Source organism: Callospermophilus lateralis, unplaced genomic scaffold (genome assembly GCF_048772815.1).
Source record: "Callospermophilus lateralis isolate mCalLat2 unplaced genomic scaffold, mCalLat2.hap1 Scaffold_137, whole genome shotgun sequence".
In the NCBI taxonomy this organism is placed as follows: domain Eukaryota; kingdom Metazoa; phylum Chordata; class Mammalia; order Rodentia; family Sciuridae; genus Callospermophilus; species Callospermophilus lateralis.
Window position 1 is genome coordinate 750,668 of NW_027512527.1, and position 21,350 is coordinate 772,017.

At 48.9% G+C, this 21,350-nt stretch overlaps 1 pseudogene; it reads left to right on the forward strand.

The window, feature by feature from the left end:
• The first annotated feature begins 2,776 nt into the window (after window positions 1-2,776).
• LOC143386516 (lysophosphatidic acid phosphatase type 6-like) lies at window positions 2,777-20,774 on the forward strand (annotated as a pseudogene).
• Window positions 20,775-21,350: the final 576 nt, after the last annotated feature.

Consider the following 21,350-nt stretch of genomic DNA (forward strand, 5'->3'; position numbering starts at 1 on the left):
CAATACCAGGCTGTTCTGCACTGAAGTTGAACCATCTTGGCCCACTGTTGAGAAAAGCCTGAACTGTTGAGGTTACATCTCACTACACAAGTGTCAAAGTGGTGCCGTCTGATCTCCTGGATGCCTTACTGAGATCAGAATAAGTCATTGTCTTAGTCTGCCATAAAACAACACCATAACCTGAGTGGCATAAAACAAATGGATTTACTCATAGCTCTAAAGGCTGGCATCTGAGATCAGGGTTCCAGCATGGTCAAGGTTCTCTGGTGAGGGTTCTCCTCCTCATTACGAGCTCCGGCTCACATAATCAACTATTTGAGACCATTTCTACTAGCTACTAGAGACCATTTCTACTAGCTACTTCCTGGCTTGGCTTCTCCCTGGGTGCACACATGCCCTTTCTTTGGTACATGGGCATGAAGGGAGAATTCTCTCTCTCATCTTATTAGGGCACTGATATGGTTTAGATCTAGAACGTCCCCTAAAAGTTCATGTTGAAGGCTAGGTCCCCAAATCAGTGAGGTGGGGCATTGGGTAAATGATTGGATCATGGGGCTCTAAACCCATCATTGGATTAATCCACTTGGTGGATGAGCAGTTTGGGAGGTGGTGGAAACTGTAGGCAGGTGGGACCCGGATCCTGGGCTGTGACCTTGAAGAGTACATCTGTACCTGGCCCCCTCCTCCTGGTCTTTCTCTTCCTCTACACCTCATCTCAGGCCCAGAGCAACGAGGTCACTCCACCTGGACTGAAAACTGAAACTGTAAGCCAAACTCATGGTGATGAAAAGCCAACACCTGTGTAGCTCACTTAACTTTAATCACCTCCTAAAAGCTTATTTCCAAATACAATCACACTGGGGTTTAGAGGTTTTTCCTTTTCTTTTTAAAGACTTTTTATTCTTTATTGGCCTGCCAGGCTGCCCTCTCCCTGTGCCCTCCTTCGGCTCACCTGCAAAGCTGCAATGTCTCTCAAATGATTTCTTACATTCAGTTCTAACCTTCTGACCTTCTGTGTCTCTTTGTGCATGTGTGTGGTGCTGGGGATTGAACCCAGGGCCTTGTGCATGTGAGCCAAGCACTCTACCAACTGAGCTATGTCCCCAGCCTAGGGTTTAGGGTTTTAATATAGGACTTTTGTGGGAACACAACTCAGTTGGTAGTAAACAGAATTTTTTTAACACACAACTCAGAAAAGTGAGCCCATGGGTTGGGCAGCAGGAAAGCTATGAGGATGTGCAGGGTTACAAGATGACACCCTGCCCCCAGACTCACTCAGAGCCTTCCAGGGGCATCAGGTCAGGGGCAAGCTCCAGGCACAAGTTGTCTTTGCATTGAGTCCAGTTTGACTCAAGGGCAGAATTCAGATTGATCAAAGACTGGCTTGGAAGGTTTCTATTCCAACTCCTCACAACACCTTTCCTCTCAACTTGGGCTTTTTCCTTGAGCCAGACACGTGTGGTCTTGGCTGTGTGTTGGGCAAAAACCCAAGACTCAGGTGGGGCTGCCTGTGTATTCACAGAGACCGACAAGCCAGCGTCAGGGCAGATCAAGGTCTGGGTTGCCCACAGGCAAGGCCTGGATTTTCCCACAGGAAATATTCTGGATGTAAGTATAAGGTAAGGCAATAGCGGTGACCAAAGGAGGCAGATTAAGAGGCCACTGAACAAGGCTTTATTGAGATGTCACTCTCCGGTGGAACTTGATCAGACCAACAGAGTGGACAGGAGGAGGGTCTGAGGAGAGACTGCGTGGGGGCTCGACAGGACTGGAATTTTATGGGGCTTACAGCAGGAAGGGAAGGGCTTGGGACAGAAAAGGTGTTTTAGAGTCCCTTGTCCCACAGGAGTTGGGGGGGCTGAGCTGGCTGAACTCCAGGATCCTGCTGATTGACAGGCCTTAGCCAGGAGATCCCACTGATTGACAGGCATTGGCACCCAATTGGTGTTTCTTTCCCGCCAGCAGGCTGCTTGGTGCTTTGTTCCTAAGTCACCGACAATGACCCAACAGTAAGTAAATACATCCCTGAGCACCAATGTCCCACATGAGATTGTGAGGACTCATGCCCTAGAAGTGTGTGAGCCAAGGCTGGATGGTAAGCGTGGGCAGTATAACCCTGCGCCCACCTCTGCAAGGGTCGCCACTCACCAGTGACCTGGGCTCGGCCTCAGCAACAGCCCCCCACAACTTACTTGGAATAAGTTTCCCAAGTTCAAAGCCAGATTCAAAGTCCCACTCCCTGTCCTTCAGTTCTACCTGGAGCTGGCCTCCTCCTGGCAGATTCCCGGGTTCCTGCCCCCATGCCCAGGCCTGCCCACACGGGTTCCCGCCGCCCCAGCGCCCAGGCCTGCCCACGCGGGTTCCCGCCGCCCCAGTGCCCAGGCCTGCCCACGAGGGTTCCCGCTGCCCCGCCCAGGCCTGCCCAGGAGGGTTCCCGCCGCCCCGCCCAGCGGAGTCCCGGCGCACGGCCTTGTGGGAGTTGTAGTTCCCGCTGGCTGAGGGCGCCAGCCAAGCGCGCCTGGGGACTCCACTTCCCGTGCTCCTCTGCGGGGCCGGCAGAGATGGTTCGGGGCGGGAGAGGGCTGGGAGCTGTGGCCAGTGGAGCCGGCCATCTGTGGGGTGTCCGCCATTCGTGCCGGGGCCTGTTCCTTCAGGAGCGCAGGGACCCGACTGGAAAGCGGGCTTGAGAACTCGAGGGCGAGGGCAAGGGCGAGGCGTGGCCCGTCGGGTGGGCCGGAGTGTTCACCCGCGGTCCCCGTGCGCTCGGGGAGGCCCCATGGCGGCTCGCGCCCTGGGCGCGCGGCTGTGGGCCCCAGCTGGCGCGCTGGCCGCGCTGGCCTGCTGTCTGCGCGCGCGGCGGGTGGCCCCAGGCGAGCTGCGCCCCGAGGCGCGCGGCCACCTGGAGCTGAATCAGGTGCAGTTGGTGTTCCAGCATGGCGCGCGGAGCCCGCTGTGGCCGCTGCCCTGCGCAGACCAGGTGAGCAGCTCCCTGGCTCCCCGCTCCCCGGTTCCCGCTCACCCGCTCCCCGGCTCCCCCGCTCCCCGGCTTCCAGCTTCCCCGGCTTCCCCGGCGGCTCCCCGGCTTCCGGCTCCCTGGCTTTCCGCTCCCCGGCTTCCCGCTCCCCGGCTCCCCGGCTCCCCGCTCCTTGGCTTCCCCGGCTTTCCTGGCTTCCCGCTCCCCCTCTCCCCGGCTCCCCGGCTCCCCGGCTCCCCGCTCCCCCTCTCCCCGGCTCCCCGGCTCCCCGGCTCCCCGCTCCCCGCTCCCCGGCTCCCCGCTCCCTCCCCGGCTCCCCAGCTCCCTGGCTCCCCGACGGGCCCTTCCGGCCGGCCGTGCACGCCCCAGACCTCCAGGGTCGCCCCCAGCTGTGGCGCCGCTGCTCCTCCGGAGGAGCCCGGGACTCGCCTGGGGGCCCTTTGGCCAGTGGTCAGCGGCGCGCCAGGGACGAAAAGTGGCGGGTTGCGAGCCGGGGACGGCCGCCTTGGTGCTTGCTGTCCGGGACCTTCGCGCTGTGTCAGGGACCTGCGTAAGGGGACCTCGGGCTGCCTTGGGACAGGTTCCAGGACTCCCTCTTCAGGGTTAGCTGGAGGCGGTTAGAAGTCTCAGGAAGACGTGGTGACAGTCGCTGTGTCCTGGTTGTCTGCGTTTCAGGCTTCTAGACCTATAGTTAGTGGAAGGGCTTGTGGTCGGTTTGGGGATATGATGCTTTCAACTCTGCAGGGTTAAGGATGACTAACTAGCCTTAGAGCACAAATAATTCCATGTTTTTTTTGGTTAGCCTCTCTGTACGCAGGTCCCCAAGTCCCACAAGTAATTGTGGAATGCCTAGTGTGCGACGCTTAGGTTGAAGTTGGAACAAATCAATACGTTGTCCATCTTCCTGGTCATAGTTGCTTTCTAGAGAAAACCGAGAGAGTTGGACTCTTCACACTGTACACTAAAACCCAGTTTTCAAAGCAGGCCTTATCATTTCCTTATCATTTTGTAAACACATGACCCATCTCTTGGGCAACCTCTACCCCCACTTTTCCCCATTTATTCTTGTTACAGAGGGCTGGGAAGTAATTGATAGGAATGCACACACACACTTTTTTTTTTCATGTTAAAGACAGGTTATCAGTGGTAGCAAAGAATAAAGCTTGACTGTCTAGACCTGGGCCTCGAATGCACAGTGCATGTATTCCCTGAAGCCCTGTAAAAAGATTTAGTTTCTTTTAGAGATTTCTCCTGAGCCAGTGGGTGTGTGATGGGTGTCTTATGCCTTTCTGGAAGAGGGGGTCCTTATTGCTTAGCACACCAGCTTCATCCATCATCTCTAACTACAAAATGCAGAACATCATAGTCCATGGCCTCGTTTTGCAATAAGAGAAGACACAGTACCTCTCCTACCAGATCATACCTGCAGACGGTAGGTAGATGCTTTAAAACTGTTTGGTAATCTAGAATAAAATATGTGCATAAAAGCCAGGGGTGGAAACCACCCTCTTTCAAGTGAATGTCATCAGTGAATGTCCACAAGTGAATGTCGTCAGCCCTCTATAACTTGCTTCTGGAAGGCCTTGCCCAGGTTTTCTTTTCAATACCCCATTTAATAGACAGGTGATTGGGATTTTCTATCTTCCTAGTTCTGATATTAATTATATTCAGGTGGGACCATGTAGCAGCCATTCAAAAACTAAAATTTCTTTTGGTACATGTTTACTGATTTCTCATTGGTTTATAGATAAACACATGTGACAGGTCATTTCAGTTATTTTACAAATCCTTAGAAAGTAGTCTTGTTTAAAATATGAGTGGTTTTTTAGGGCTTAAATAACTATTTGTTTAGCCTATCTTGATAAAAGTATGTGCCTTGGAAATAAAATTATGGAACATAATTAGCTGTTTTCCTGATCATTACAGTAGATCCTAGTATACTTTCAAAAGAATAGATTTGACTCTCATTTTAGGTTTCCCTAGTTCCCCTGCAGACAGTGGCAGGTTCTTCTGTTTTCATTAAAGACAGTTCACCCTCCCCTAGCTTCATTGTTAAGGTATTTTGGGTTTTATGCAGCACCTGAAGAATGTGCCAGGCCAGCACATCCATCTTTCTATAGTGATGGTTCTTTACCTTAGTAGGATATTGAACTCAAGTGGGGATATTTTAAAAATACTGATGCCTGGGTCTTCCTCCCAGAATCCTGGTTTAATTGGCCCAAGTGCCCAGACATTGTAAGATCTTCTCTGGTGAAACTTTAGAATTGTCTGGACTCTTCATCATTAAGAAGTAAAGGGCCTGCCCCCCAGGGAGGTTCAGAATAGGGCTCAGGCATCAGTAACTTTTTAGAAAATGTCCTGCTGATGCCAGTGTATAACCCAGGTTTAAAATTATGGTTTTATTTAAAAATCTACACCTGGAAGTTTTTTGTTTGCAAAATTTTTTCTCTTACTTGGAATTTAGCATATCCTCCCAGTATAGAATTGGCTTCACTGAAATGTGCTTTGGTGAGATGTTCTCTTTCTGTGTTGAGGGAATTGGGAGAAACAACCCCACAGAACTCATTGCTGTGACTACTGAAAAGATGTTCATTATATTACTCTCTCCTCTTTATGAGGACCCTTGGGAGGAATTTGTCTGTTAGCATTAGATATGGTGTACTTCTCCTGAACAGTTTGCTTGCTTTTATCTTTAAACTTGTCTAGCTGATCAAATTTCTCCTTTTATATAAAAGCCAGAAAGTCGGTGCCAAACTTGTGGTCCACCTATGATAGGTGTATGGATTTTTGATAGATGCATTTTTGGTAACCTTATTACTGCATCTGTTTTTGCCCCTATGCTTATTTGGTTTTGTCTCTTACCTACTTTGACTTGGTTGTCTTACCAGATTTTAGATATTGCTGTCGTCTGTTTCTTTTTGGAAATGGGGTATAAATATAAGGAGATTTATCAAGTCAGTCTTTATCATTAAGTTAAGAAGAGGAAAGAGGATGAGAGTGTGTATGTGGGATGGACACCATATATGAAACCATGTTGGTCCTCTGAAAACGTGGGCTCTAGACTTGGTGTGACCTGCACTGCAGGACTTGTCTCTTGGGAACCACAAAGGCGGCTAAGCAGAGAGCCTTCTCAGTGAAGCTGAATGGCCCTGTGGACTTAGGTCTCTGACCTGGAGAAGGGTGATTTCATGTCAGTTTTCAGTGTAGTGATGGAGAGAGACAGAACATTTCAATGACGGGGTTATGCCAAGAGTACTGGGAGCACAGAGGACTTCACTCAAACTTTTAAGTGACCAAAAGTGAATGCAGTTTCCCTGCTTTCTTCTGTCTTAGTGTTAGTCAGGGAGTACCTCCTCTACCCTTTCCACATTAGGTACACAGGCTCAAAATCAAAGTAGTAGTTTTCCTTTCTTTTTCCTTAGTTACTGCCAACCCAGCCACAAAATAAAACTTTTACCTACTAATTCAGATGTCTCACATTTACTTCCTCTGTTCTTGCTGCCTTAGGTGAAATCTTGGATCCTTTTATTGTTTGGACTGAGGTATCTCCTGAAATCTCATGGGTGAGACAAGGCAGGAATATTCAGAGGTAAAATGATTGTATTATGAGCATGGTGACATGATCAGTGGATCAGTCCGTTGCATGGATTGCGATTCGGGGTGGGGGCTGCTGTGCTGGGTGCTGACTGGCAGGTGAGGCAGTAGGTCACTAGCAGCATGCTTTGGGGTTTGCATTCTGTCTCTGGTGCCTTGTCTTCTCTGCTTCTTGGCTGCCAGCATTGAGCAGCTTTGCTCCACCACACCCTTCCACCACCCTGGTCTGCCTCACCTTGGCCAGAGGAATGGAGCCAACCGATCATGGACTGAACCTCTGCACCTGTGAGTCCCACATAGACCTTTCCTTCTCTAGATTGTTCTCTTTAGGCCTTTTGGTCATAGCAGTGAAGAGGTGACCAACAGTACTCATGTAGACTATGGCAGACATCATAAACTTGACTTTCCTGCATTGGTCTTCCCAGTCCAATAGTATTATACCCGTGACTTTTGAACTACTCTGGAGCTGTGGGCCACGGGCTGGCTGCCTGGGGCTCTGGGTTCTTATTCCTACTGCAGCTGGAGAAACTCCAGTTTTTGCATTTACATGTACAAATTGAATATTCAGCTTTTCTTGGCATTTGCTAATTAAAAGGCTTGAAAACCATTCCCAGTTTGAGACAAACTAGACTACTTCTTTGTATACACATTCTTTAGTATCTCTACTTTGCTCCAATTTTCTAGCTGTTTTCGGAATCCTGAATGCCACCATTTCTTCTTACCTGCTTCGAACTCCCAAGTCCCAGTTGTTGCTTGTCTAAATTCTGTTCATTTCACATATGATCCGTTCTGTGAAATATTCCCTGAATCCTCAAGCAGAAGAGAATGTCTGTTTTACCTTGAACTACAATGGACTTCATCTGGTTTCTTATAGCACATATTCCCTTTTATTATGTCATTTAGATTCAGAGTTTGCTTCCTCTATTAATCTGAAAATCAGGGAAAGGCAGAGCCAAATTATCTCAAGCTTGATATCTTCCACAGGATCTGACAGATGGTCAGAGTTATTAATTGCATGTATGGTGTGCTACGCCCTTCTTAGGATTTCAGAATACAAAGGTCAATAAATGACCGAGTCTCTGTTCTCAGGAAGCTGAATCTACTGAACAGGACAGACCAGTAAAGGAACTCTCCTAGAACAGTATGTAAAGGTTACCAGAGAGAGCCACCAGTATTGCTATAGAAGTTCAGAGCCATGGTCAGGCTTGTTGAGTCTTACGGAACGAAGGAGTCTTCTCAGATGACAGGAAAGAAAATTCTAGGAACATACATTGAAAAACTAGGAGGTATGAAGATGGCGCTGAAGGAAACAGTTGTGGGGCTGGAGAGGTAGTGTGTAGGGCAGGGGAGAAGTCCTGAGGGGGTGCTGAGAAGAGGTTGGGCCATGCTATGCAAGCCAGGCTCAGAACTGAGGAGAAGGAGCGATGATCAACTGTGAAAAAGGAAGGAGGAGGTAGTAAGGTCTACTCTGATGTGCGGTCACAGCAGGAGCATTCAGAGTGACTTTGTAATGGCCAGCAGGGCTGCAGGGATGGTGTGTGGCAGGGAGTCACAAGTTGGAGTCCTGGGCCTGGGAGGGTGTGGTTGCACTGGAAAGGACAGCTGAGGTTGTGAGGTTGTGTGGAGGTGCACTCCTGGCTGCGAGAGTCACCGACAGCTGGAGCTGGGGATTGTGGCCACTTGGGATGTCTGGGAGCCATTGCAGGACAGCGGGAGCAAGTGCCAGACTGCAGGGAATAAAGGGAGGTGGGGAGCAGCCAAGGCTTCCTGGTGGCAGCTGTTTATTTCAGAAATTGGATAGCAGGAACTGATAACAAGGGACACAGCATGTGTGGTGTGCTACGTGGGGGTCCAGGTTCCCTGGAGATTTCCCAGGCATGGTCACTAAGGCCATGCTCATGCATGCCAAGCACCTGCTGCCAGCACTGGCCATCTCTCCCCTTCAGCCTGGGCTCAGGGCCAGAGTAGCTCCTGACAGTATTAGTGCAGCACTCATAGGACCTGGGCCAAGAACACCTGGAATCCTAAATCGGTCGTTTCTCCCTTTTCCTCCCACGGGAAGATCTTTAGCCTAATGTCCGAGTGATTCTGCCTAATGTTCCATGCGACCACCAGATGTTAATGCTGTGAGTTTCAAGAAACTTAAAAAAAAATATCTTGTTTTTTATGATCACAACAGGTAGAGTGGAACCCCCAGCTATTAGAAGTCCCACCCCAAACTCAGTTTGATCACACAGTCACCGAGCTGGTGGCCCGAAACCACATTCTCCTTATGACTCTCAGTACAGCAGGACTACCTTGAAGGTGAGCATGCGTCCTGCTCTGGGCCACTGCAAGTTTCAGTGGGTCTCTGGGTGAGATCAGCTGGCAGGTGTCTGATTCTCTTTCTTCCCCACCTCAGGGGGGCATGCTGGCTGGGCAGCTGACCACGGTGGGCATGCAGCAGATGTTTGCCCTGGGGGAGAGGCTGAGGAAGAACTATGTCAAAGACGTCCCCTTCCTTTCGCTGACTTTCCACCCGCAGGAGGTCTTGTGAGTCATTAAAAGAGGAGATGTGGCACTGAGTGAGGTCTTGAGTGTGAGGGGTCAGACACCCCAGGGGCTCCTGTCTTCTCCCAGAGAGGTTTGGGGGAGAGTTGTCTGATGCAGTGGTCCTGAGAGCAGTAGTGACTGGAGGTCGCGTTCATTGGCCTGTGCGTCCTCTGGGGGCAGCCATCCCACCGAGCAGCAGCGAAGCGTCTTCCTGAGCTCAGGGCCCTGGGTGTCCGGAGACTGCAGCTGCTCGTGGTGCAGTGTATGACTCAGCCTTCCTTCCCGCGCGTCTCTGCCTTTCTGTTTTTTCCAGTGTTCGCTCCACCAAAATGCATTGGAATCTGGAGTCCACTCGATGTTTGCTGGCTGGGCTTTTCCAATGTCAGAAAGAAGGTCTGTCTGTGGGATCTACAAGCCAGCCCCTGGCCCTTGAGGAGCTGCCTCCCAGAGTCCCTCTCTGTGTCGTTTCCCCATCTCTCTTCTGCACATGTGGCCTTGGGTGTGCCTGTCCTCAGGGTCCTTGCTGCCTGCCGTGTGCTGCAGCTTCAGCCTGACCTGTCAGGAGTGGCTCCAGTGTGCCTCCTGCTCTGGCCTCTCCTCCCAGGCATCTGCACAGGCTGCCCAGGGCCGTGCTGGCTGCATCCCGGGGACAGTAGTGACCTGCTAAGGGAGAGGAGGGCAGAAGAGTGCTGATTCACAGTAGGACCCAAGCATTAGCTGCGTTTCCTAGTTGAGTTTTGACGATAAACCTGTGTATGGCTGCGGTCAGAAATTCCCCAACTTTTTACTCCCAAGAACTGCATTTTTTCCCCTTATGGATCCCATATATCTAGGGTCCTTGGCCATCAAAGGAGGCTGCATTTTTGGCTGGGCACGGTGGCACAGTGCTGTAATCCCAGTATCTGGGGGAGGGGGGTTGAAGCAGGAGGATCACAAGTTCAAAGCCAGCCTTAGCAATTTAGCAAAGCCCTAAGCAACCCAGTGAGACCTGTCTCTAAACGAAATACAGAGTAGGGCTGGGTGGTGGCTCAGTAGTCGAGTACCCCTGACCCCCCACCCCCCCAGAAAAGGTGGCTGCATTTTATCATTTGTTATTGATTCAGACTTACTTGAATCCCTGGTCTGCAGAGCGTCTGCAGAGCATCATTACCTCATCAGAATTAAAATAGTAAAGGGTGCCATAAGGCAAAGGTTATTGTTCTTTTCTTTAGCTTCTTTAGCAGTATCTCAAATAGAAACAAAACATTCATTGAACTTTTAAAAATGTGTAACAGAATAGGAACTTCAGGCCAGAGGAGCCTGCCTTATCCCTAGCTGGGTTGGGTGCTGCGGCTGGTTTCTTGCTGCAGTTGGCTGCTAAGCACAGATGTGTATCGCCAACAGAAAGCAAACAGAGCAGCTCTCCCTCCCTCCTGGAGAGCCCAGAGCTTAAGAATCACCCACAGGGCCTGATCTGAAGTCCTCACTTGCTCAGCTTCAGAAGGGCAAATTCCCTCTTCCTGGAAACACCAGAGGCGTGACAAAGGAGGAAAGATGTCTTTAGGTGACCCCTTCTCTTCAGGCAGGTCACAAATTGGGGATGCCCCAGGGTTCCAGCAGGGAATTCTGTGGGTCCTTACATGTCTCTTGTGTGGCTTCCTGGGTAGAGGTTGTATGCATGGGACTCAGAGAGATGGGGACTTCAGTTTGACTCCTGTTAGAGCTACTTCTGTGCTCTCCCCAGCATCAAGGGAGTTGAATGAGCCAAAGAACCTCAGAAGGTGCCACCATGAATGGAAGTGGTGCGACACTGGGTTTTGCTTTAGGAAGGAAATCTTCGAGAAGCCCCAGGGGGCTCCGTGAGAACTGTGGAGACACAGGCTGGGAGGAAGCTAGAGACTGCTGGATGGCCCCATTTGGCCAGTCCTTGGCTCAGTTCATATTTGAGTATCTATTTAGAGTGTCTTTTTACTGTAAACTGTAGTTCTAAGGTGCCAATACAGCAGCAGACTCCACATGGTATAATACTCTGTAGTGCCATCCGTGTTATACTAGATTATTATCAGTTTTTAAAATCCCAGCACTAAAGACTTGGTATATACCAAACGGTATTCTAAGGACTTCGCATATATTGTTTAAGTCTTTTTATAACCCTATGAGGAAGGTACCATTTTCCATTTTACAAATAAGAGAACTAAGAGGGGCTAAATGACCTGCCCAGGCACACTAAACGGTAAATGGTGGAATTCAAACAGTCTGGTATCAAAAACCATGCTGTCACCTATAGGTTCAACTACTTATCCAGGGATATGTGCATGTAGATCATTTTTTGAGTTTTTGTACATGCAGAAGCCCAGGATTCTTCAGAGGTCAAGGGACTATAGGAAAGGAGGGGGCATGGGACATGCAGATAGACTCTGGCTTTGAACCACCACCTTGCAGGTATCAGCACTGTTACTGTTGGACATAGTGGTGGGCGAGGTTCCCGAGATCACTGATAGGGTTCCACCCCTGGGATTGCACATGAGCCCTAGAGAAAGAAAGTGGCTTCCCAAGGCAGCCCTATGGGTCAGTTACGGACTCAAGACCTAACTGACAGGCCTTCAGTGGGGTTTCCTTCTGTGGAGACCAACGAAGTGTGTTTGGATTCTCATGTTCTAGTAAAGCTACCATGGCTGCTTTTAAAAACCTGGGGTTCCGGTCATCGGTAATCGGAGAATAAAGAGCTCCTTGGGACTCGGGCTCACCTACTTGCCGTGTGGACTGACCGCAGTGAATTCCAGATTGCTGCTGATGGGAGATGTTCCTTTTGACCTTGGGCCTGGGCTGTGGGAAAAAAAGAGCTGCCACAGGACTCTGCTGCTTCTGGCAGGGTGTTAGGATACCTCCAGGCGTTGCCAGAGGGAAAAAGAGCTAGTGATCTCTGAGCAGCAGCTAGGTATAGGAACACTGTGGTCTGATCTTTGGTTCCTAGCAATTCTTCTAGAAGGCTGGCTTTTATTTTGTGCAGGACTCCAGCCTGAGGAGATTTATGGCTTTGTGGCCACCTTTCTCAGATTGTTATGTGATAAGTTGCCATATTGGCCTATGAGATTGAACTTTGGGAAGAAAATAACCTAGTTATGATCAAATTAGGGATAGCCCATTCTTCATTAGGATGCTTAGTTGCTGGCAGGGCTTGAAGGCAAGGAGTGTTGGGGATGAGACAGGGGAGTGTGGGATAAGAAAATCAAGGAGAATGCTTCACTCAGACCTTCACTCAACTCTAGACCTTGAAGGGTGTTCCTCAGAATGCCTGAGGTGGGACAGGGTGGGGGCGGTCCATTCCCCTCTGGTCTGTTCATGGCCCCGTAGGAGGGCATGTGCTGGCCAGAACAAGGCTGCTGCCTGCTTTGTGCGATGCTCGGGCCATGGGAACACTCAGCAGGGCCGGTGTGTGCTGGGGCCTTTGCTCTCCTTAAGGAGACCTTGTGCTCCATCTCTGTGGTGGACAAAGAGGAGGAGGAGGAAGTGGGGCTTGGAGAAGAACCCAGTGAAGCCTCTTCCTGCCTGTGCACCCCATTCCTCCCAGGACCTGTCGTCATCCACACTGTTGAGGCAGACTCGGAAGTGTTGTACCCCAACTACCAAAGCTGCCAGAACCTGAGGCAGAGGATCAGGTAACTGCCTAGTGGAGGGTGCCCCTCCCCACCTTGGCTGGCAGACCTGCCTGCCCTGAGGCTTTGCCCAGACCCACCCTTGTGGCTGCCTCCTGCTGCCACTGCCAAGGGAGTGCAGGAGCTCTTACTTGTGGCCGCAGGCTCACAGCAGAGGTGCAGGGAGTCTGGAGGTGGTGTACAGTCGTGAACAGGCCTTTTCCCCATTCGGACTTTACACTCGGTCTCTGGAGTGGGTGGATAAGGTAGTGAGTGAGCCGGTCATCAGCCTGCGAATCCAGGTGTACTGGCCCAAGAAGACAGACTGCCCTCCTTGTCCCTGCTGGTGTGCTGCCACGCAGGTCCGTTGGTTTGGGCGGATGACCCTTTTAGTCCTCAGCCATTCTGAGCTGCACCAAAGTGATATGAGATGTGTTCATAGAAGAGAGAGAGAGTGCTGTCTCCAGACAGACCTGGGCTGTGCATGGTGGTGGGCACGATAGGAATCTAGAGTAGGACGTGGAAAGTTTGACCTTAATTTTACTCCTGATCCTTGCTAACTTATAAATCACTTGACCTCGTGGAATCTTAATTTCCTCATCTATAAAATGGGAATAATGCAGCTAGCTCCACTGGCTATTTGTGAGGATTGAAGGAGATCTCAAAAGGTTGAGCAACACACATTTAGTAAACTCTTGATTGCTATACAACATAAAGATGATGTAAAAAATATTTTTAAAATTGCTTTGGCAGAGGCCGGAAGGAGGCTGCTACTTCGCAGCCACAGATCTCAGAGGATTTGAAAGAGGTGAAGGAAGGGATGGGCCTCGACAGTAGCATCGAAGTGGACTTCTTCATTCTCTTAGACAATATGGCTGCTAACAGGTGGGATGACAGTTTTCCCTGAACCTTGGGGTTTGGTGACCATGGGGCAGGCACTTGGATGAACAGGCTCCTGACTTGGAACTAGGTGGGGAGAAGTGGGTGGAGGCCCTCTGGTGTGTAGGCCACTGTGGTGAGGCTTACGGGTGGAGTGGATGTGGGGGCTGAGGGAGAGGGAGCAATGAGGAGGGGACGGGAATAGTCATGGACTCCTCACCCAGGTAGGAGTGCAGACATCCAGCTCTAGATCAGTCTGGAATATAGACATCCAGCTCTAGATCAGCCAGGAGTGCAGACATCCTGCTCTGGATCAGCCAGGAGTGCAGACATTCAGCTCTAGGTCAGCCAGGAGTGCAGACATCCAGCTCTAGATCAGTCAGGAATGTAGACATCCAACCCTAGATCAGTCAGGAGTATGGACATCTAGCTCTTGATCAGTCAGGAATATAGACATCAAGCTCTAGATCAGCCAGGAGTGCAGACATCCTGCTCTAGATCAGTCAGGAATATAGACATCCAACCCTAGATCAGTCAGGAGTATGGACATCCAGCTCTAGATCAGTCAGGAATATAGACATCAAGTTCTAGATCAGCCAGGAATATAGACATCCAACCCTGGATCAGTCAGGAGTATGGACATCCAGCTCTTGATCAGTCAGGAGTACAGACGGGACGTCCAGCCCTAGATCAGTCAGGAGTACGGGCATCCAACCCTAGATCAGTTAGGAGTATAGACATCCAGCTCTAGATAAGTCAGGAATATAGACATCCAGCTCTTGATTATTCAGGGGTACAGATATCCGACTCTAGATCAGTTAAGAGTACAGACATCCAGCACTAGATCAGTTAGGAGTTTGGACTTCCAGCCCTAGATCAGTCAGGAGTACGGACATCCAGCTCTAGATCAGTCAGAAGTACAGATATCCAGCTTTAGATCAGTTTCTTGAAATTTGTTTAGAATACCTGGGGTGTGTGTGTTTGATAGAGTAGGGGTCGAGTGGGTGATGACTAAGGAGGATTGTGGGTAGGGAGGGGTGCTCAATTTTTTTTTAATAACACATTTATTTTATTTAATTATTTTTATGTGGGGCTGAAGATTGAACCCACATTCCTGCGCATGCTAGACGCGCTGAGCCACAACCCCAGCCCAGGGTGCTCAAATTTTTACATGTGAATTTTACATTCAGTCAGTATCTGCTAGGATCTAAAACTTTTGGGTCCTTATTTATTCTACATTTTTTGAAGAGTATATGCATATCATCATATTAAAAATCTGAGAAGCCCATAGTAAAGAACTCTGGGGCTGGAGGTAGAGCTCCTTTGGTAGAGTGCTTGACGCTCATGCACAAGGCCCTGCTGTCCTGGGTTCAGTCCCTAGCAACACACACACACACACAAGAACTCTGGTTCATCTTTTGTTTTTTCAGGGTGGGGGGATTACCGGGGATTGAACTAAGCCACATCCCCAGCCCTATTTTCTATATTTTATTTAGAAACACAGTTTCACTGAGTTGCTTAGTGCCTCCCATTGCTGAGGCTGGCTTTGAACTCACGATCCTCCTGTCTCAGCCTCCTGAGCCGCTGGGATTATAGGAGTGCACCACCGCGGTCCAGCCTCCAGCTAATCTTTTTTTCCAGTTAATCTTTAAGTCTGTTTTCCTCAAACTAATCTAGCCATAGGACCTCTTTTGTGTAATGAATACATAAAGAAGATCACACATGGGAAATATCTCTCTAGATTCAGAAGTTGGACACTGTGGCAGCGTAGGAGCCTCCTTCCTTCTCTTGTGAAAATGACCTCATGCCACAGAGGCACAAACGCACCTGTGCTTAGGTGCAGTGGTCTGAGGTCATGGGTGAGAGATCGCGTAGAGCATTTGTATGGCAGATCTTCAGAAAGCATTTTAGGGAAAATGAAAGTCAAGTGGAAATTTGTGAATCCCTTGCCTTGGTGTTTTATTCTTTTTTTAACTTAAATAAAATTTTTAAAAAATGTGGAGTGGTTGGGAGCCATCAGAAATGGAGAAAATCTTTTCGATTCTGGCTCTTCAACCCACCAGGAGTGCATGGCTTTGGAAGGACCTGGGGCCATGGCGTTTTGAGCTATTTAGCCCCTTCCCAGAAGACAGGTCCTTGCAGCCTGGGTGGGAGCTGAGCAGCTGCCAGGTTGGGGGCAGAAGCTGTGATCTGAAGTCCTGCCTGTGGTCTTTCAGGTACACAGCCTCTCGAGCTGCCCCACCCTGCAGAGATTCACCCAGGTGGTTGAGCAGAGGGCCATGGACACGGCCTTGTACGTCCTACAGCGGGAAGACAGGTGAGTGGCCTGTGCAGCTGCTGGCCCAGAGTCATGCTTGGTCAGACCTCCGAGTGTGTGGGAAGGAGGCCCTTCAGGCCTGCTCACACCATCTGCTGGCAACACCGTGGCCTGGGAGACAGAGCCCCTGCTCTACGGCCTTCCCAGGTCCTTACGCTTCTGATCCGGGCTGGTGACCCAGTGCCTCCACCCTGTGTTGCAAAGAATATAGAGCACCACATGCTGAGTGTCTCAGCATTCCCTTTTTCCTTGTGTTCCAAGGTTCAAAAGATTTAGTGGGAGGTGTGGAAGCTGATGGAAGAATGTATTTCTCACTTTCTTCATCATGTTACACTTTACACGTGAGTGTCATCTTCTCACCGTCAGGTGGGTGAGAAGCTGGGGCTGAGAGTCGGCAGCCCTGCCTGAGCTGAGCTAGTGCGTGCCAGAGCCAGGACTCGGACCAGCCCTCTGACGGACAGGCCTGTGTTTGCTCTTTCTCTTCCTGCTAGTGGGGATGCTGTTGGTAGAAGGCCTGCTTCTTGGCCACCAAAAGGAAAGGCTTCCCTCTTACAAATGTCGGAAGCCTCTTTTTTCTGTTAGAATAAGAGCATTCGGCTTATCCTCAGAATTAGTGGCTTAATGTGGGAGTGGGCAGTAGAGGAGGGTCCTGAGGAAGACGGGGCGGCTGACATTCCAAGGGTTTGCCCAGCGTGCGGCCTCAGAGGCCCTGACTGCACTGACTTTCTAAAAAACAAAAATCTTATTTGCTATTTCTTGTTTTACATGACAGTAGAGTATATTTTGATATGTTTATACAAACATGGAGTGTAACTCCATGCAGTGGGTTGACATTTCAAAACTGTCATTTAATTATTTTCACATTTTACTCAATTAAATGTTCATATATACTTGTATAAATAAATCTGTGTGTGTATGAAACTTTTTAATAGCTCAAAGACTAGGAGACTTTGTAATTTGGAGAACAAAATAAATCACAGCAGTCCTCCATCCCCTGTAACTAATACATTTTGACTGAATGTAATGGTGATGACCCCGTCCTAGAAGGTGCCGGGCCCAGCCCCCGATCACACTTGACACTGAGAACTGAGCAGCCAAACCAGAGCCGGTGAAGCACATTCTCAGGTCACAGACGGACTCCTGGGGACAGGCAGAGTCTTCAGGAGAGGTCCTCACAGGGTGGCTGCGGAGTCCCTAAATGGGAAGTGAGGAAATGAAAGCCCTGGAAGCTTGGTGAAGATCAGAAGTAGACACATGGTCCCAGAAGATTTTACAGAAAGACCTTTTCTATAGTAAACAAATACATAAAATCTTGAAACTGAAACTCACCTTTAACATGAATTAATTGGAGCCAGACACCACTGGGACTTGTGAGCCATTCTGCCTTCTACCCTGCTCTGGCCACTGGAGAAAGGAAGATGGCAGCCTGCACACAGCTGTGCGCTGGGGGCTGCTTCCCATGTTAAAAAAAAATTAAATTCTTGGACTTCACCTCTTGCAAGGTATGAGGAGTCCAACCCCCCAGGACCACACTGAATACACAGGTAAGCCAGCCCAGCTGCCTCTCACCTGTGGCTGCAAGCAAAGACTGACTTTCCTATGACTGGTTTCTTGAACCAGTTCTTTGGAATCCTAGGGCCCTCAAAATTGGTTGGACTCTGAGTGGGGTATTTTGCAAGGGAAGCCCGAGTTCTTTTGCATTTGGTGAAATAAATGAATTCATCATTTAACTTTGTGTGAGGAAGCATGTGTGAGACAACCCCCGTGAAGGTTCTCTTTGCCGTCTTTGTGTGATCGCACGCCCACTCCCCTTCCTCCTCTAGCAGGGTTGGTTGCCAAGTGCAATTAAGCACTGAGCCAGGAGCTGACATTGGAGTGTGGTCACCTACAGGCAGAAAACAGATTCATACCCAGATAAGAAGCCAGGTTAAACAAGGGAGGGAGGGAGAGAGGGAGGGGGAGACAAAGTTTATTACAATCCTCATAATATACTTTCCTTTAAACATTATTATTTAACTCCCTCCATGAAATGTTTGGCCATAAAATGGTTTTTGTGCTTTTTAGACTATTTGCTTTACATGTGTTATTAAAAATTTAACCGCCAAATTAAGATTATATGATTTTTCTTAATTGTAAGAGTTTGTGACTTCCAAAAAAATTACAGATCTGAGCTAGAGAACAGAAAGTGGCATTAAGATTCAAATTGTCTAAACAGTATGGGAAATGTGATGCAATTTGATGTTTTTTCTTTTTTCTTTTTTTAAAGCAAAAGGGATGAGTCTTGAGTTTAAGGATTTTGTAAAATAAGCAAGTTTTACTAGTGATCTTCCTGTGGTTCCCTCCCCCAGCCCCCAGCTGTCTTCCACACATTCCAGTTTGTAAATTTTATGAAAAATAATCTGATTGAGCTGGGGCTGCAGCTCTATGGTAGAGCGCTTGCCTAGCATGTGCAAGGCCCTGGGTTTGATCCTCAGCACCACATAAAAATAAATAAAATAAAGGTGCTGTGTCCAACTACAACTAAAAAAAAAAATCGGATCACTTCATTCCGTTGCTTAAAACTGATTTACAAATTTTGTGGTTCAGGGATCAAACTCGGGGCCTCACACATGCTAAGCCTGACCGCTACCACTAAGTGACACCCTAAGCCTTCTTGCTCAGAACCTTGAAGTGGGCCGCTCCAGGGTTTCAGGACCGCCCCTTCCTCTGGGCTCATGGTGTACTCTGCCCCCTTAAAGAGACCACCCTGCTGTTTCCCTTTCCTTCACCAACAGGAAACTCCCTCCTTCAAGAGTCACACAACATCCCCTTGGCTTGAGGCTCTATGGAGATGGCCTGTTGGCCTGCTGGACCAGGGTCAGCACTTTCACACCAGTGGGGACCTGTCTGTTAGTGGTTGATCAAACATCGACTGTTTCATCCCAGCCTTAGCCCAGTTCTTACATACAGTGGCTCCTCTATCAGTTTTGTTGAATACATGTGTCCTTAGATTAAAGACGATTTCCTTCTCCTTTCACGACTTTGAAAGTGCTCAGAGAAAGAAAAGGAAACGACAAAGGGGTACACAGTTTAATTGGAACACGACTGTCTAGCTGGGGTGCTCCCAGCTGCTGGTTAAGCAGAAAGTAAGAATAAATGCAGTGCCAGGCACGTGGTGCCCACCTGTGACCCCAGCTACCTAGGAGACTGAGGCAGGAGAAGGACAAGTTTGAGGCTAGCTTTAGCAAGTTAGCAGGACCCCATCTCAAAATAAAAGGGCTGGAGCCGTTGGTCAGTAGTAGAGTGCTCTTCCAATCCCAGTACCAAAAAATGGAAATGTACGGCACAATATCAAGAAGTTAAGAATTCCAAACAGTGACAGCAGGTCATTAAACCAGTTGGGGTCTAACAGCCCCAGTGATGCAGCTGAACAGCAATCACAATATTGAGAAGTTGTGAGAGAGTAGGAAAACTGGGAAAGAGGTTGGATCAATTTTTTGAAGAGTGACTTAACTTTTATTGGGGGTTGAGAATGTAGCAGAGAGCTTGCCTAGCAAGTGTGGGGCCTTGGATTTGATCCCCAGCACCACAAAATGAATGAATTTTATTTCCTCATGCCACATCCTTCATAAGATCACTACAGTATGTGTTCATTTACAACTGCAGAATTACTTTATTTCAGATTGTGTTAGTAAAAATGCTCTTAAGAAATAATGTCATGACCCATGCCCCACCACTTACCCCTGAGTTGAAGCAGCAGGCTATGACTGACTGCATTTCCTCCATCCAATCCCAAACTCAGGGAGAACGGGTAAGAGAAGACTGGCCGAGCCTTCACAGGATTGTATATGGATGAGAAATTTTTATCACTTATTGATTTTTTGTAAAAAAAAAAAATCTTGTATCATTAGTTCCCTATGCAATCACATGAAGTCTCTCAAAATTTGATTTTATTTCATAATAAGTAGAAAAAGTTGTAATAGCTCCAAATAAACTTGGCTTATCAGACACATCATGATGAAATGTTGGCATATGTTGATAGAGTAAATAAATGAAAGATTTGACGTGTTTAAAAGTCTCAACTAGTTGGAAATGGGAAAGTTGATTTGTACTGCAGCAATTCTCCAGAAGGGGGCAGCACTCCCTGAGCCAACTGTAACTGCCTCCTCAGAGGCCGCCCACCTCTTGCCTGCCCTCCAAGGTGGTACCTGCTCTGCAACCCTTTCCTGACTTGGCTCCCCACTGCCTGGCAGGAGCAAGGGGACAACACACCACCAGTGACTGTGACACTATTCCATGGTTATGTGCAAGGAGCGCAGCTAAGAAACGAGCCCATGGACAAATGCCAGTCCCCAGCCTTCCTCAAGGCTCTCATCTCATGCTCCACATGCTTGGCTGTTACCCTGTCCTCTAAGAAAGAAACCTAGCAAGAAACCTAGCGAGATAGCTGAATTTGCAAAATGAAAACCTCTTACTATCCTAATTTCTCTAGAACATAAAAAGTCACACCACCCAATACCAACAGAATAGATCTGATTGAGTTGGGTTTCTTAAACTCCTAAGCTCAATTTTCTCAAGTGCAGAAGAAATCATAACCACCTCCTTCATAGGGCCCCTCAAAAATCAGCAGGACAACACATGGAGGTGACTGGGAGAGTAGGCGCTCTGACACTTACCTCCACATGTTTGCTGTCTGGGGTTCTTGTGTTGCTCAGGCTGGAAAACTGCTGAAGGTGAGAGAAAATGGCTCTTAAACGCACTTGTCGGAAAGAGCAACATTCACAGACCAAACTCAGACCGTGAAACGCCAGCAGAGCCCAATTGTACGAGTTTGTCAGCAAATGATGCTGCACCTGCTGCTCCTTGCTTAGATTCTCTCACCTAGAAATAAACATGCACACAGACGCCCACTCATCGGGATAAAAATCCTATGACCAAAGAAATGCGCAGGCCAGAATAAAGTCAACTGCCCAGAAACACGACACAGAGGCCCTCAGAGACCCTGAGATGCTGCAGGCACGTCCAGTGTGCAGACTGCAGGGCCAGCAGGGGTGACAGGAAGCCGACGGTGGGGACGGGGGTCAGGAGGATGGACACAGAAATCCACGGGCTGAGAACCCAGGATCTGCAGGTGTAGTACCGTTTTATCTTGGCAGGAGGCAGGGACACCTCTCAGCTTGTTCAAATGGCTGAACATATCTTTGCCTTCTTAATTATTTTATACCATTAAACTGTCACCAAAAACTCCTAATAAATAGGATGATCAACCGCCCGAGAGGTCAAGGTCAGCAAGGGGACTAGGGTTGCTCTTCTGCTCATAACCAGGACTTTGGGGCTGAGACAGTACAGGATGAACTTCCTGAGTAACGACTCCTCCGTAGCAAGGAACAGGCTTCATCCGAGAAGGCACTCTTGAGACTTTCCCAAGTCGCCCCAGTGACCAACTCTAACACATGGATTC